This window comes from Epinephelus moara, chromosome 24, assembly GCF_006386435.1.
Source record: "Epinephelus moara isolate mb chromosome 24, YSFRI_EMoa_1.0, whole genome shotgun sequence".
Classification (NCBI taxonomy): Eukaryota; Metazoa; Chordata; class Actinopteri; order Perciformes; family Serranidae; genus Epinephelus; species Epinephelus moara.
The window spans coordinates 5341943-5359235 of NC_065529.1; positions in this window are offsets into that span (position 1 = coordinate 5341943).

Here is a 17293-nt window from a genome sequence, read left to right on the forward strand (position 1 = left end):
CCAACTTGTAGAAATGTTTGTAGCAGAAATCCTGTGGCAAAGAGAAGTCTATTGGCTGTGTGTGTATTGTCAGAGCCCAAGTAGGGCATGTCAGACTGGCATCAACACAAAACCATCTAATCAGCAGAGATCCCTGCTGTCCAGATCTAATGGTTGAAGGCTAACAACAAAAATGTCCTCTGTCCTTTATTTTCCCTTATCATCATGGCGGTCTTCCCCTCTCATGGATTTTGCAGTGGTGGCTGCCCTCCATCATCTTTTATTGTTTTTACAAAGTGGTCATAATGAGTATGTTGTTTTATGTTGGAAACAAGTTGTCCATGACGCTGGCATGAGGCAAACCAACATGGCGATATCTCCTCCCTGGGCTAATGGTGTATTTATCTGACTCAAGACTTCCACCATCTGTTAGAGGGACCTCATACCCTCAGTCCCATATGATCCTTCAATTAGCAGCTCACTGCCTCATTACTGAGGACAAAGGCAGCTCAGACTCTGCTGAGATGCCACTTTTGTAATCTCACCTCCATCAAACACCTTTTGGTTTTGTTTTTTTATGAGGTAACAATTAGGGCAGCATTAATATGCATTTAGTGCTTTTGCAAATTCAGTAGTTAAGAGTTTGACCTGTATCTTTTTCAAATCCCACACTCTAATCATGATTTAATACTTTAATTATAGTATAGTAAAGCTTAATGCTGCACTAATTGAAATGTATGTATTAACAATGGGTCAGTTGACTGTGTGCAATGGGACAATGTGCTACATGGTTAAAGACAACCTATCCTCATTAAAAAATAAAAAATAAAAAAAAATGTACCTCTCAGAAAAGTCCCCAGTGACTAAGTGTTTCCCAACGTCTCCCTTCAAAACAATAACTACCACCTGACACAGTTTTATGGAGCTCCACGGAGCACTTCAGTGTCTTTCAGCTCATTGTTTTGAATTTACCCACAACTTTAATGTTTTGGTTCTCACCATGTTCATCAATCTCACTCTCAACAGCATCCAAGCAGATGTAAGCTCAGATAAACCCACTATATTGGGTGAGACGTGATCGTTCTGACAGCTCATAATTCTGAAGCCCCAATAGTCCGAAAAATGTCCCATTGAAAGGCCACTTGTCCGACAGCCCAGTATCTCGAAAACAAACGTGTATTGCTCCAAAAGGAACTTTGTCCCAAAAATAAGCCACACACTCTCCCAAACAGAAGCACATGGCAAGTTATTATGTAGAATGACATCATCCGAACATTCTATCATAGGAAGGCATGGCCTGCAATACTGTGTCAGATTGGCTTACCCTGATATCATACCCTAACACTAACCAGTCTCACTCCTGATGCCAAAACCTAACCAACCCAACCAATGAAGACAACAACTCCTAGAGGCAGAGTAGTCTGAAGGTCCAATAATGTCATTCTGCATAATAATTAGCCATGTGCTTCTGTTTGAGAGAGTGCTGTGCCCTTTGGAGCGATGCACAATTGTTTTTGGGATATCGAGCTGTTGGACAAATGGACTTTCAGTCCAATGGGACATTTCTCAGACTTTTGGGGGTTCGCAATAATGGACCATCAGAACAATGGGCAGTCCCCCTAAAGGTCACCTGTCTAGCACTAAACAAACAAACAAAGTTAGCAACTAGATAGTGAATGTAGTGAGGTGTCAAGCTCCTAAAAAGCCAAGTATTTTTCTCAGATTTGGTAGAGACCAAAAACAGAGCCAAAAGGAAACTCGATATCGGACTTCTAATTGTTTGATGGCCAACATTATAACTCCATATGAGTGCTAGTGCTGCTCCATGTTTGTGTCAATAGGCAGTTGTTTGCATGTTAGCCACATCAGCTTTATATGATGATTTTATATCAGATTTGTATATAGCTTGTTTAGTTTCCCCAAGTGGCCAGTCAATGTCAAATCAGTCAGTGTCACTTTAAATTGTTTGAACACAGTAGTATCAAGATTTTAACCACAGACTATAACGTAAAGGGGCACTTCAGCAGTTTAGTATTTCACTTTGATACAGTTGGAGAAATTGACAGATTTACAGAAGAGTGGTCAAAATTTAAGCAGCAGGGGTTGAGATATCCCTAATATGAGTAAAACTCCAAAAACTGTGAATCCAACACTTCCCATGACAGTGTCTTTCATGAGACCATCCGTGTGTGGTACTTTAAACGTCAACATCATCCCAGTATGTAGGAATGAATACATTTCTTTAAAAATTAATAATAATTATAATAATACATTGGATTTATGTAGCGCTTTTCAAGATACTCAAAGGTGCTTTACAGAGAGCAACAACAGCAATCAAAAAAAGTAAAAATACATAGAATATCTTATATGTTAAAGGAGTGTATTTTTTTCTTTCGATCTTTCTTCTTTTTTTTTTAATCCAAGTTACCCTTCAGTTTGCATTATTTGTCAGAGCTGGTAGTTCATGCACTCATCTCATCTCCATTTTTGACTCTGCATCACTTAAGGGGAATGATTATGATAATGAGAGCAGCCCACAGTGCAAGCTCAGCCTCTTCCTCCATGTCTGGTAGGGTATAATTGATTACTTCTTCTTAAGCCTGACCCAACCCAAGCCCTGTGATTTATGTCTGGGTACAAGTCTCTGTACACACTCTTTTAATGGGAGATAACAATATGGCATGCAAGGCAAACAAAAAGCTGAAGCAATCAATTCTGGGATGTCCCCCCCCACTGCCACAGAATGCTGGGAGATTAGTCGATCACAAACTTGGCTTTACCGCCCCCGTGTATTTTTATTATCTGTGGGATGAAAGTGTTCGTCCCCCCGCCCCCGTTTGACAGTCCTGTGTTTGGGCTGGAGAGCGGGACTCATCAGTTTAAATGTCAGTGCGGAGAACAGGCCGACATTCCAGTGCGCTCATCCATTAACTGATAAGGAGGCAGCTCCTCTGTTGATTCTGATGCCGCTTTACTGTGGAGACTGAGAAGCACTGAAGGGCTCGTACCAGCTCGACAAGCCCAGACATTATCCCTCATATTGCCATATTTACAAGCAGACTGTCATAGTCACAATATTCATTTTGACGGATGACAATGTAACTCAAATCAGGGCACCATTTGTGGCACGTCTTGCTAAAACTCTACTTGTACTGCCTGAGTTTTTGCGTGACCTAAATTAAAATAACCACATTTTGTTATTTTTACCCAGTGCGATAAACCTCGGAGGCGCCAGTCTCTCCAGCAGGTTCAGCAGGTGTTGAGACTGTGTTAGCAAATCTTGGATTAAAGACAACAAGCTGCTGGATAAACAGAAAGAAATGCTGAACCACATATTCACACTCTCCTCACCATGTCTAAACATCAGTCAAAAACACTGCACTTAGATGTGGAGGCATGTCCTCAGAGCTTTTTAATCTCTGACCTCTGAAGATTTGAAGAGTTTTGTACCAAAAATGTGATATTGACAATAAAACCTAAAGCTGCACCCAGGAGAATATTGCTGATGTAAAACTGGAGCTCAGCACGAGAAATGGAAATATCGCAAAAAATGACTTTCTAACCAGAGGCAATAAATTTCCAGCTTTTATTACTAATTGGAATCATATCTTCAGTAGTGACTGGTGTATTTTCCCCAAAAATTTAATTAGTGGATATTCATGTTTAGAGCAATCAGTGTGACCTTGACTTGCATGACTGATTTTAAGTCCATGATATTAAGATTACTGTGATAACCTTGGTAGATATTAAGAGCGATAGATTTATTGTTTAAAAAAAAAAATCATTTAATTTATTACAAAAATACAAAAAAACATTGTCATGTACCTTAGAATAGAACATTACCTTAAATGTGGTTTTGAGCGTGGTCCTACTAGACCAAATTAGGCATTAAAAAGAAAACATCTAATTATTCACAACTTTGTAAAGAACTATAAATTAGGCTACTCATCTTGGCTGACTTCATCTATCATGCTGCCTGCCATAATGTCACACTTGGCAACAATGAAATACAAGCTGGAGATAGTTTTCAAGAAGTGACAACTTCATTGTATTTTACAGCATTTTATCACTCTTATTCAGTCCAGGGCAACGTGCTTGCTGTGAAATCACATGTGACAGCTGGGATGGATGAGCAAATCTCCAAAGGTAACTAAATATATCACATACGTAAAATGAATAATAAAACCCACGAGCTATTCTGATTTATCACAAGTACGAGATGGAACAACACAAACACATTACAATGATTAATGGCAGGAGGAGAACATGGGAACAACATGTTGTTTACCTGCGGGAGATATGAGCCTGAACAACATGCCAGTTCCTGACTTATCAGTTAGAGAGTAGCATGGGGATCAGGAGTAAAATTTGATCATGTGCTCATTTTAATTAGCTTGTCAGCAGTAACAAATTCCCAGTTCAAACCAATGGGGTACAAAGCTAGACAGTATTTAAGCATGGAATCTATGGGTTTGGGAAGGAGAGCCTTTCACTTATATTACCTACTGAAGCAAAACAAAACAAAGGTAATGGATAAGTTCATTGTTGCATTTCTCATTTTAACTCAAACACTTTTTATATAACTCACCCATTTAAATGTTAGATATTCAGTTTTTCCGGTAAATATCAAATCAAATCAAATCACGTTTATTTATAAAGCATATTTAAAAACAACCAGAGCTGACCAAAGTGCTGTACAGAACATGTAAGTCAACATCAAATATCAATTGACCAACGAAATCAGCATAATGTAGTGCAACAAGGACCAGTTAAGGACAATCAAATGCCAGGGAATACATATGAGTTTTTAATTTTGCCTTGAACATAACTACAGAGGAGGCACATTTGGTAGAAAAAGGTAAAGCGTTCCACAGCTTGGGAGCGGCCACCGCAAAGGCCTGATCTCCCCTGCCCCTTGACTTTGAACGAGGGACAGCCAGGAGCAGCTGGTCTGAGGATCTGAGAGGTCTGGGGTTGGTGAGGGGGCACAGGAGCTCAGAGATGTACTGGGGTGCCAGGCCATGTAGGGATTTGAAGACAAACAGTAGGATTTTGAATTCTGTTCTGAACTTGACCGGATGCCAGTGCAGAGATGCCAGGACGGGTGTAATGCTTTCTCTCTTTTTTGTGCAGGGTATTAGTCTGGCAGCGGCATTCTGCACCAGCTGCAGACGGGACAGAGAAGACAGGTTGATACCGAAATAAAGTGAGTTGCAATAATCGAGGCGAGAAGAAATTAGGGTGTTAGTGACGGTTTTCAGATCGGCAAGTGAGAGGAATGGTTTGACTTTGGTGATATTTCTGAGAAGGAAAAAGCAACCTTTGATTTGTTTTTTTAAATGTGAGTGATACATTTTATTTAAGTGTTTTCATGCCTGTGCTTGTGCCTTGCTTGTGAAAATTAGCATTAGTATTACCCAGTGTTGGGCAGTAACGCGTTATTAGTAACGCGTTACAGTAAAGCTGTTAGTTTTGGCAGTAACTAAAACTCTAACACGTTAGTTTTTAAATTCAGTAAATCAGTTATCGTTATAAAACGGTGCATTACTCCGTTATTTTTGGCCATGTTTTAAAATGCGCGCAGCACACAGTATTCCTTCACAAACTTAAGTTCCCTTTCACTAAAACATTTTAGCCCTAAACAATAAAAAATAGTCAAGTCAGATAGAGGTATATGAACAATTCTTACCAGAGCATCTTAATGAAACACGTCTCTCACCATCTCTGAAGTCACTGTCGACCTGCTGGCCTCACCACAGTGCTGTAACGTCTGTAGATTTTTAGTCCCAGTAACGTTATATCCAGTGATGTGATATCCATTGTTATCCCAAGGAAGCTTTTGTTGTGGACAGACAATGTCTGCGGCGGGCGACAGACTCGACAGCATCATGTAGCTCTTCAAATGTTCTCTTTAGCTCATTTTCCATATTTGTATCCAAGTTCCGCAGTTGTAAAACGTTTAGCTGCCTGACAGCGAGTGACTCCACTGTAGAAGACAGGTGCATGTTTCCTATACCGTTTTATCAAGTTGTAGTCAACAGTCCCTTGGTTAAACTCCATCCGCTGTCACTAACTAAAAAGTTACTTTTCTCAGTAACGCATTACTTTCTGGTTTAAGTAACTGAGTTACTAACTGAGTTACTTTTTAATGAAGTAACTAGTAACAGTAACTAGTTACTATTTTCAGTAACTAGCACAACACTGGTATTACCACAGTTAACCACTGCTGTAAATGCACCGTGCTCACAGCCAGTGTTAGGGTTAGCTCCACCCTCTCGTCCAAATATGGTCAGTTCTGATCCAAAAATCCAAGGTGGCAATGGCCCAAATCAGGCTCCCAGGAAGTGTGCCAGGCTTTGAAGCCAGCTGTCGTGGGCCCAAAACAACCTATTCCCATTGACTTACATTGGGAATTAGAGGTCTGTAAATCAGTGGATCAATACTTCTAAGTGTCACAACAGCTACAAAATGACTCATTCCACTATGAAAATGTAATCAATTCAGTCAACATTTGGAAAGTCCAAAAGAGCCACTAAGTGAAATTATTCTATCCCATTCAGGACTGCAGGGTGTTAAACTGGAAGTCAGCCACTTGGCTGGCGGAAGCTGGCTGCTCAGCAGCGCTCGGCCATGCTGGGTGGCTGTAAGTCTCTAGCACACCTGATCCATGGGTCCAATAATGCAGAAGCAGCATTGACCATCCGGCTTCATGCGCCCTTGAGCTACTTACATAGGAATGATCGGGGTCCCACTGCCAATGCTGTGTCCATGTCTCTTAATACATCCATTGCCAAAATGCCAAACTCAAGGCTTTAGAACATGAGTCCACCTTCCAATGGGTGATATCCAGGTTGCGTCCATTATTTCATACGGTCTATGACTAAACACAAGTACAGCTGAGGATGATAGGAATGTCATTCACTTTGCAGGATTTTGGTCATAAAACAAACTAGCTTTGGATGACAATCAGCAATCTTAATGGGGTCTAGCCTCGCAGTTGAAATAGCAAAAGAATGAAGGCAAAGCATGTTTTAAATGCAGGTTAAATGGTAAAAATAGGAAGGTAGTAGAGTATGATTTTAACATATGACCCTGGGAAACATCTACTGTATTGAACATTTGACTTAGACAAACATATAGAACATATACACATTGAATAGAGAAACATTGCTAAGAACATAATGAACCTTTTGAAAGGTCTCTTTAATAAGTCATATTAAGAGGATATTGAGCTGGGGAACATAGGTCCCTAGGAACATTAATACACTCCCACACTACCAGCTACAAGATCTAAGAAAGAGAAAGATTAAGACGAAAGTTCAGATTCCTGATTAACTCAGCCACCTTCACAATAGTCTGAAACAAGTGTATGGTGCACCATGACTGTCTGTAGACGGGCCTGTCGGCTGCTGATCCACCTGTCTTTGAGTCATTTCTTTGCACTTTGACTCAAAGTTGAGCAGACGCAATATGGCAGCAAGTATCTTGTCAGCTAGATGAGAGGGTATGTCGCTCCTGAACCAGACAGGAAGGAATTTCAAACATGACATCACATCACTTACAAACGAATCCAGACACAGAATTTCCTTACTTTAAGAAACCTTATAGCTTATACATTTTTGTATGAAATATTGTTCTGGAGATTCTGCATATGGAATTTTGCTCTTTTCTTACTTCATTTGAAACCGTTTTTGTCTCATCTTGCAAAATGCGAGCCAACTCTTTGAATGCCGAAGACACATAAATGTCTTTAACTACGTATTTGACCCTTGCATGGTCTTGTTAGCTTCAAAGGCCCCTTTGCTTGTGTTTTGTTTATGGCCAAGCGGAGCCATAACTCACTGCGCTCCGTCCTCCCACAGCTCGTCCCTCTCTGCTCAACTATTCTCACAGCGCAGTTTCCTGGGTCAGATCGCGTGAACCTCTATGGCTCCCTTCCTGCAGATTTATTGGTTGACAGCTAATTTATCCATTATACACATTCCAAATTATAGGCTTCAGTCAGCAGGATGGCGGCAACTGAACAAGGAAGGAGAGAAGGAGAGAAAGAAAGGGAAAGACATGCTGTCATTCTTCTGTGCCACCACATTTCCCACTGGATCCAAAGGATTTACCTCACCCCTGTGCAGAGCGTATCAGCGCTCATGTTCAAACAGACTCTGCAGAGTGCTGCGATTGATAACACCAACATCATTAAGTGTTAAGTACAGCACTGTCACAACAAGCTGACTGCATAAATGTTGAAAAACCACAGTTACCAAGAAATGAGCAGACTGGAGTTTTGTTAACAGAGATTATACACAGACAGTGTGCTATGATCAAAACTTTGGAGGCTCTGCCAGCATGGGTGTAACTTTTTGGACTGTTAGTTTTGGAAAGTCCTGAAAAATACATGAAGAGGCCCCAAACAAAATGACACAACAGAGCTTCTCACTGTTTTCACTGTCTGAGAGGCACTTTAGTCCATATTAAAACCCAACAACAGGACATTAATGCTGTATTTTCTGGTAAAGATTATGCACATTAATGTTGCTATGCTGCCTAATGGGGCAAATAATGCAAGACAGAGATTATTAACCACCAGTCCTGCCTATGGTTGGTTATGGGCACTTGAACAAGCAGCTGGGGGTTTGGTTGGTACGTTGTCCAAGCACACTTTGACACTGTCCAGGAGGTGAACTGGCACCTCTCCTGCTACCTAGTCCACACTTCTTTCCTGGTCTGCACTGGACTTGGATGGGCCAACCCCGATCCCCACTGAGCCACTGCCGCCAAAAGGCACCCACCACCCACTCAAGTGGGTGTAACCAAAAAGTCCAGTCACTGCCCATAAATAAGAGACATTAAAATCTAATTAGCAGATTGTAATGGAAGTTACATGCTCCCCAGATGGTGAAACCATTCCTTTAGTAATAGCTTCAGACCAGCATTCTGCAAGATAAAGACATTCTTTTTTAACTGGCAAACTGAGATAGAGTTTGCTAAGTGCATTTATACTTCCAAGGGGATCAAAATTTTGTTTGACATTTTAGGAAATATGCGTATTCGGTTTCTTGCCGCAAGTTAAGAAGTGATGATTGATACCACTCAGAGTGGAAGCCAGTACGAAGCCGGAGCCAGAAGGAGATTAGTGCTGGTCGCCGAAGAAATGGTTACCCTTCACCACTCAACTTGAAAGTCACAACTTGTTTTTACATGTCTATCTATGTACAGATTAATAAAAAATGACACATGTTAATTATCTTTGAACTTTGAACAGAGTCAAGCTTCAGTTCCATATGTAATAACTCCCTCAGGACAAATTTTGAGATTCAATTCTGAATAGCTTGTTATTGGTTCCATCTCAGTACATTGGACACAGCAGCCATACTCACTGTTTTAGACTTTTACGCCAAAAACACACCAAGTGGCTCACTGCAACAATTACATTTTTCTGTGGGCGGAAGATGTTTCCAGGTGTTTCAGGCAGGAAGAAATTCTTTGTAACATTGGTCAACATGTCACCAGAGTAACGGGAGTCTGTTTACTGGTTAGCTGTGGGTATTCTCTGGTCCCCATTTGCCACTAGAAGTTAAACTATCCCCAACACTTAGTTTGGCCACACTTTACCATAGAATCAAACGGCCGTAGCTTGGAGCAAAATTGGATGCAGTGTTGCGTGACCAATCACCATTTTGCCCTATGGAAGGCCAACCGCTAACGTGACTAGCAGGCAGCTAGCAAGTGTATCAACATAATAGCAGTGTGTTGGGGCCTTTGACATTCTAGCGTAAGTGACATAGGCAGCAACAAAATCTGAGCAAAAATGGTCAGCTGCACACACGATAGACACAAGTGTAAATGGCGATGTGTCGGCTGTCCACTAGTGCTCGGGTCACCTGAATGCAGGTTAATACAAGGTATAAACAGGCTCTTTGTGTTTCATCTGCTGAATTCACTAAGTGGGGCTTCATAACAGTCCATTCCTTTTGACTTAAATGTAATGCCTATTAAGAAATTGTGCTGTTTTTTCACCTCCCAGCCCAAGGTTAGGTTTATAACACATACAGCTTTAAGTCTTTCAGAGCTCTAGATGATTTATCTGAACATGTCAAACCTCTTGTTAATCTAAGGATTATATTGGCACTTGACTTTCAGTCTGCACATTTGAGAGTTATACAAGTTAACAATGTAATATGCTAAATGAAATGATGGCAGAATTAAACTGCTGCTCGTTTTCAAAGGCTCCCCGCCAAGGGCTCCACTTTGAGAACCACTGGAGTGAAGAATTAGAATCTCAGTGTGATGCAAGCCGTAATTGAAAGACTTCACTAAGACATCATTTTCAGCTGCTGGAAGAAATGTGTGTGGAAGCTGTAGCTTGTTTATGAAAAAACATGGTTTTGGTAACCTGAACATTATCTTCTAGCATTCATACAGTATAAGCATTCTGCTAAAGGTGCAAGCAGCAATTCTAATCTGATACACATTTTGTCAAATTCAGCAAATATCTCTACACAGTCCACTAGCTGTCCATTCTGTGTGTGCACTCAAAAAAATCTGTTTATACACAGCCCTGACTCTGTGAAAGGGAAACAAACAAAGTGGCTCAGAGCAAACCACATTGCTCTGCTGACTACTCTTCCTTTTATGGAACAGAGCTGCACCTTGGTATTAATGAAACATAAATAAGAGATAGAGAAATTACTGGAGCTTCTGAAGGAGCACTGTTTTGTTTGGTTGGTTGTCAAGGCCCCACCCCCTTGCCCCCACCTGCAAAATGTTGCTGAAATTAAGAAGTACTGACCAGGAATAGACTCAAAAAGACGACAATGACACACAAAGAGACCACGAAGAGATGCAAAACCACCACAAAGAGACACAAAATAAATACAAAGAGACAAAAAAAATCCAAAAAGGACACAAAATGAACTCAAAGAGACAAAAAAAATCCAAAAAGGACACAAAATGAACTCAAAGAGACAAAAATAACTACAAACAGACACAAAATTACTACAAAAGACATTAAATGAACTTAAAGACACACACGATGACTACAGACACAAAATGACTACAAGGAGACAAAATACAAAGAGACACAAATGACATCAAAGAGACATGAAACAACTACAAAGAGGCAGGAAATGACTAGAAACACACACAAATGACTACGAAAAGACACAAATGACATCAAAGACACACAAAATGACCTCAAAGAGACACAAAACAACAACAACAAAAACAAAGCCTGTGTGTCTTGCCCCTCTGTAGGTGGTGGGGCCTTTTGCATATCTGTGCCTTGTGCCCCATTGTCTCATAATCCACCCATGGGTGCGTGTATGTGTGCAGTTTGGTGGGGCTTTTATTGACCATTACTAATATCCCTAGAGAGCATGAGGTAAGGCTGAAGTTCACATATTTAGGAACGCTTGATTCTTACAATTCAGATGTCAGCCATTTAATATTTACTATCTCCACCTTGCATATTCATTTATAATGAATGTGCCATGACGTATCACTAGTAATTCAAGTCCTGTGCACATAAAATGCTGATCTCTGGAGCTCTTGGCTGTACGACAGGCTCCGTGAGTAACTCTTATTTCCTGCCTATTGATTCAGATTACAACAAGCAGCTCTAAATGTGACAAAGGCTCTGTTGTCGTCGTGAATGGACTGCGCTTATGGCACACGGTTTTTCTGGCCTCCCACAGCAGCACTTCTCAACCATCCATGGCATGTTCTCACAAGCTACATTTCAACTTAATGTTCTTCCAGCTGAAAGTCAAATCAATACAGCTTAAGTGTCCATCTCAAAAGAGTCCATTTCATTTAGCTGCTTTTGAGGGGCTCAAATAAATAAACGCTAATTGTATTTAGTATAGAGCTCAAGTAACAAGCCCAGTCACTTTCTCATTTATTTATGTCTTTACTGTCAGACATGCTTGAACCACAGTCCTGAAAAATGACCATATGTCAGTGTTTGCTTGGACAGGTAGCAGCGGCTCAGACACAGACTCTCCCCAGTGCCTCTCCAGTGTGTGGCCTAACAATCCATTATCATCATCATAAAGCATCCAAGCAACCCGCCTCCTCAGCTGCAGGATGCATGCACACAATCCCTCTCAACAGTGCTATCACCACATACACACTCAATTGCTGTAATTGCACCTTTATTAGTCTCCCATTCACACTTTTTACAACCCAGCACAAAGAGCAGGTCGCATCTGCGAAAATGGCCTCTAAAAGCATGGGGCTGCCATAAACAAGACCCTTCAGTGCCATTAGACAGAGTGGCTGGGGGAAGCAGACAAACCCTGTACTGCCAAAATGGTGAGTAAAGTCAATTAGTGTACTTCATTAGAGTGTAGTAAACTTGCACAAAGGCCATAACCTGATAAATATGGGTTATGTTTCTTATTTTATTTTGGGATGAAAATACGTAGACTTGAAATTTGTCTTTCCTTAAGCACCAGAAACATAGAAAATATCTATACATTTCTTTTTTTTTGATGATAATATCCATACTGTACTATCTGGAAAATGTATTTGTGCTCATAAAGAGTTGGAGGTGGGTTGGTTGAGATGAGGCAGTAGGAAACCTTGTGGCAAAAAGGCCAAACCTATCATCATTTACCTAATTGAGTGCATTGAAGACAAACAAGTCTGTGGAACATCATTGCTTTCAACTTGACAAAACAGAAAATAATGTTATTGTGCTGAGCTCCTGTGACAGGAAATATGTTCTCATTTAGCCTTTCTGTTCCTGGAAAGTACCACACAGGTAATTATTGTTGATTCTGACCTTATCTTTCCTGAGCTGTATCATCAATGTGACAAAAGTAGCCCTTTATCATCTCACAAGACTGAAGAGTCTATAGCCATGCTTACAGCTCTGGGAGGCTGTACTTTGGCAGGGCAGTGCTTTGAGCTAAATGCTAACATGCTTTAGCAGGTTAACCCTGTCTGTGCATCTACTCATGGTCGAGGCTCGTTCTTGTGACAGCTATGATACAATTGGTGGTTGTGGCTGTGGATTATCTTGAGTAACTGGGTCATGATTTCCAGAAAGAGACATTGCTGTTGAGTTTTTTAAATGTATTTTTGGGGAGCTTTGAGCACCACAAGCTGAGTGCCATCTAGTTCCATTATATTCAAGAGATGGCAGACTTCACTACAGATTATATGTCCAACATTCAGCAACTCACACCAAAAACATCAAAGGATCCCAAATGTCTTTGGGGTACATCGTCTGGGGACCAGGAATATCTGTACAAAATTTTGTGGCAATCCATTGATATGATGACCTACTGTTGCCACCACAGGAGAAGTCAGAAAATTACAAATTCTTAACGAATCATCCTCTGAGCACTGTGGGTATCTACATAAAACTTTTATTTATTATTGAGATGAGTTTGGACCAAAGTGGTGGGCTGACTGACAGACTGACTCTGTCATCTATTGAACTACACCACTACTGTGCCTAAAAAAATAGGTAAGAGACTTCTTGCCATGGAAGATGCAGAAAACTGCGTTCCTCTTTAGGTGGTTAGATTACTGCAGTATCCCACTCACTGGTCTACCTAAAAACACTTTGAGCTGACTACAGATATATTCAAAATGCTCCTCATATCTCTGCACTGGCTTCCATGTAGCTTTAGAGTTTACGACAATATGTGCTTCTTACCTATAAAGCCAACATGACCTGACTCCGCAGTACCTCTCTGACCTGCTCATCAAGTATGAGACATCTCAGGCCTTATATGTGCTGTGCTTGCTTGTTTCCTATTTACTGTATAGTATTTTCATGCATCTATTGGACCAAGATGCATGTCTTGTAGACATTAGGTTAAGTGCTTCTGCAGGAGTCAAACTCTCACTCGCTCCTTTACTTACAGATCTTTTAACACTGACCTGATTTCCCCAGCCAGGCTCACAGCCAGCATTTCATTGCCAGCCATAAATGTCACCACTTCATGTAATGTGTGATGTCTTAGAATTTCTCAACTTGGCATTTTCGATGGCACTTGAAGCCGATCTGAAAGAGGAAGCTGATCGTCGGTGACACAAATAGACCGGCTAAATCAAAGCAGTCTTCCACTTACTGTCTCTCTTTCTGTGTGATGATGCCATTCTGACAGAGAAGTGGAAATTCAAACAGCAGCCACCCGAGGTTGGTACTCGCCAAGCGTGCTGCCCCCTCACTGAGCCGCATTAAAATCCACTCCTCAAACCCACTGGAGCCTGGACGCCGGAATAATTGAATCTCTACCTTTTTTCCACTGACCATTTCAGAACATTAGATAGTATTTCTCACTGTCCCTACTTTGCTAAGCGGTGCTTGTGAAGTCTGTCTGGAGGTGTCCTGTGGTGGAGCCTCCCTGCTGCCTCCATTTTTAGGTGCATGGTATTTTTGAAGTGGGAGAAAATAAATGTTTTTCCCCCAGACGTTTCTAGTCTGCCAACACACTGGACAGCATCCCACCCACTGCTGGTGTTTGCCATTTTGTCAGAGTAGTTCAGAATGTTTGACCCAGTTGTGTGCCAAATAATGTAACTTGACATGGACACCAACCCCCCACCTGATCCTGGATCTGCTTGTGCCTGAAAATCCCTAACAGAGGCACAGAGCCCGCTCTGCCAATTAAGCAATACAAGCAGTTGGTCCAGAAAAGTTTTTTTTTGATGAACACTAGATAATTATGAAATAAAAACTGAACTTCCCAAACAAAAACTGGCAACACTGTGCAATTTTTGCCAACAAATAGCGACAATTAATTTACTGTCACCTACAAAACCAGCTCTCCCAGCATTCTGTGGGATATACTGGCAGAAATGCAATATAGTATAGTTTGTTTTCTTAAAGGAGCAATAAGCGAAATTCATCATTTCTAGATTCTAGATCTCCTCCTCCTCTCGGAGCCCTTGGCCCTCCCTCCCTATAAAAGGCTACAGCCAGTGAGCAATGGCAGCCCGTATTTTCAAAATGAAATGGCAGAGAGCGGAACGTCCACCTGAAGACGACCAGGATCTGACATTACCTCTAAAGAAACAACGGTTGTTGGCAAAGAAGTTGCCAAGGTGGAGAGCACTGCGAGAGCTAAAGGGGCTACAATCTGACTCGGAGCTAGCTCTTCTTCTCCTGGACAGGTACAACATAAAGTCAAATTAAGCAATATCACACAAGAGGGAGTGATGTTGTACTGTGATATCGTCACGGCTGTGATTCGGTCGTAGGCACGAGGCCGCAAAATTTATTTGAGCCGTATAATAAAGGTAACCCAGCCTTTTTATGCCAAAATTAGCATAATAACATCACTAATAGGTCTAATCATTAATATGTTTTACCATAAGGTGGCTACACTGCAGTAAGATATTTATGAATATTTGGTACCTGCAGTGGAAGTGAACAAATCTGTCTATGCACTAGTATATTCAGTATTTTCGTCTCTGGATTTGGATTCCACAGCTAGCTTCACTAAGGACACTCAAGACAAGCCATCGCTCTTGATGTTCAGCAAAATTTAGGAAAAAGGCACCAGGCCATAGACATAGATGACTCACATTTTAGCTGATGAAATGTTAAAACATTTTAGAAATATGTTATTTTTTTACAGCTGGATAATGTAAGAATCACTTCAGGTCTACAGCAATGATAAATAATTAGAATGTTCAAAAATAACCGTGACTCATTTCTATGTGGCTTAATTTTTTGGTCAAAGCCACGAGGAGCCATTGGAGAGGGGCTAAAGAGCCAGAGCCACAGGTCGGCTTCCCCTTGTCTAGATCTTAAGTTATCAGAGAAAAAAGGTGGGCACACATTAGCATGTGGTGAGCAAGCCACATGTCTCCGACATGCCAAACAGCATTGAAGAAACACTCTGAAATGTGAAACTGCTTTATTCTGTGCTTTTACCGTTTTTAATCACCTGGTCTAAAAACCTCCTGAACAATGAACACTGAATAAATTCTCACCAGGAGAAGTTTTAGCTGGTTACAATCTGCAGTCCTCACAACTAGAAGCCACTACATCCCCCTAAAGTTACACACTGGACCTTTAAAGATAGTGTCGCTGCTAGTAGTTTTCACTTCAGTCTTTATATGCTTATTTGTACATTACGTGTGCTTAAACTAACATTCACAATACAAGTTGTTTCAATGCCATCAGAACATGTGACAGTGAGGGGGGTCCCCAAACCAAAACCTGCTTTGGGTCCCCAAAAGTCTAGGGTCAGCTCTGCAGAGACACGAACAAACCTTTTAGGCAATGTAGAGGAATACAACTTGTAGGAAAGACTCCTGCACACTGTCTACGCTGTCATTGTCTATGCTGCAACATTTCTGTGACTAGACCTTCATCAGGCATCAGGTTTTTTGCCTGATGAAGGTCTAGTCACTGAAACGTTGCAGCATTAAAATCATTATTCTTGTGAGTTAGACAGTGTGCGGAAGTCTTTTCTACAGGTTTTATTCTTCTCATCCCTCTCCTACGCACCTGTGTGGAAATAGATGTGCAAAGTATTTGTTTTGAGGCAACATAGTGGAAATCTCACCTTGTTTTTTTTCTTAACAAATATGATGTGCCTAGGAATTCACCACAAAGTAAGACGCTGTGTATTCTAGATCGTTCTGATAAAAGCGTGAGAAATGAGACCCACGTGGGAGTTGATCTGAAGGCTGTGGTTTCTGAAGAGGCGTGATGAATGTGTCACAGGTTCAACTGAAACTATCACTCTAACTGGCATTTGGGCAATAAAGAAAAACATGGTTATGTCATCTCATATTCATTCACAAGCATTCCCGGGCAGTCTGCTCTGCCAGAGAAACACGGCAAGCGAGGGTTCATCATGCGGCCAGCGTTGGATAGAGCTGAAGGAGGTCGTGATGTCTGTGTGTGCTTTTTCAGGCCATTCAAAGGCAGTGTGTAAGGAGACATACTGAATGTGTCACAGCCTGCATTCACCGGCAGCGGGAGGACTCAGCGTGCATTCTGATTTCAGGGGGCAGGCTAAGCATGTTTGGTCTGGCTCGGAAACTAAACAGTACCCTCTATTGGATGACACGGAGATTGCGCGTGGCGGTGCCTGACCCCGTCTGAGAGGACGTGACTGGATGCTGCTGCAGCTCCATCTGTGAACTTTCAATCCTGTTGAACCACTTAGTATGCTCAAATCTCTCAACCGACGCACTTGGACTAAATGACTTTCTTAAGACTTGATGTATTTCTCCTTTTAATCCTGTCAGTGTCACCAAGTGTGTCCAGCTCTGAAGTGCTTCCTTTTAATGTGATGACTCAAGACAATTAGTTTGATTTGGTATGCACTTGTACTGACCACAG